We start from the raw sequence: 841 nt of genomic DNA, 5'->3' as shown, positions 1-841 counted from the left end.
ATGAGAATTTCATGCCTTTTTATAGGCCAAAGTGTTGGGCGCTCAGCTGCTCACCATTGGCCCCTATGAAGAGCCAGTCTGGCCCCTATGGTAGGCTAGGTAACATGCATGGTGACACCTCCTCCTTCTTGTCATAGCCTTATGTCATCCACGAGGTCATGTTCTTGGCCTTTAAGCAAAGAAAAAGTAAGATGTTCCATGAGTTGACATAGAAATCATTTTTTTGGTGCGCCAACCGCTTAGCACACCTGGTTCTCCGCTAAGCTACCTGTTTCAACAGCTTAGCACACCTGGTTCCCTACTAAGCTGCTTGGTTGGACCGCTAAGCTGCTTGTTCAGTAGCTTAGCTGACCTGGTTCAATGCTAAGCTGCATGTTTCAGCAGCTTAGCTGATCTGGCCTGGTGCTTGGTGCTTGGCTTGGCTGGACAGCTTTGTTCTTGATTTCTTCATGGTGAAACAACCTTTTTTCTTTTGGTTTGTTACTTGATTTTTGTTGGTTGCTTGGCACTTTTGGGCTGTTTTCTTTAAGTTAAGGTAAGCATTTGATTTTTGCAATGCTTGGCCTACCTTAACTTAGGTTTCTTCGAGACGAAGTAAGCTACCTTTCAATTCATTTTGAGCTTTTGTCTTGAATTTTGGCTTGAATAATTGTCCATCTTTGAATTTATTCTTTAACATTCAATTTCCTACAAAACTCAAAGAAAACTTGGACAAGAATTAATAAAGAACCAATTTATTTAATCATGCAAAATTCACCTAAAAAGTGTTAATTTAAGTTGGTTTTCTACAATTTGCATAGGATAAGTGCCATAGAATGATGGTGAAAAGTGTATACTTTTG

The sequence above is a fragment of the Lupinus angustifolius genome, chromosome LG01 (assembly GCF_001865875.1).
Source record: "Lupinus angustifolius cultivar Tanjil chromosome LG01, LupAngTanjil_v1.0, whole genome shotgun sequence".
Taxonomy (NCBI): Eukaryota; Viridiplantae; Streptophyta; class Magnoliopsida; order Fabales; family Fabaceae; genus Lupinus; species Lupinus angustifolius.
The sequence above is the reverse complement of the archived record's forward strand: the minus strand, read 5'-3'. Positions refer to the sequence as shown.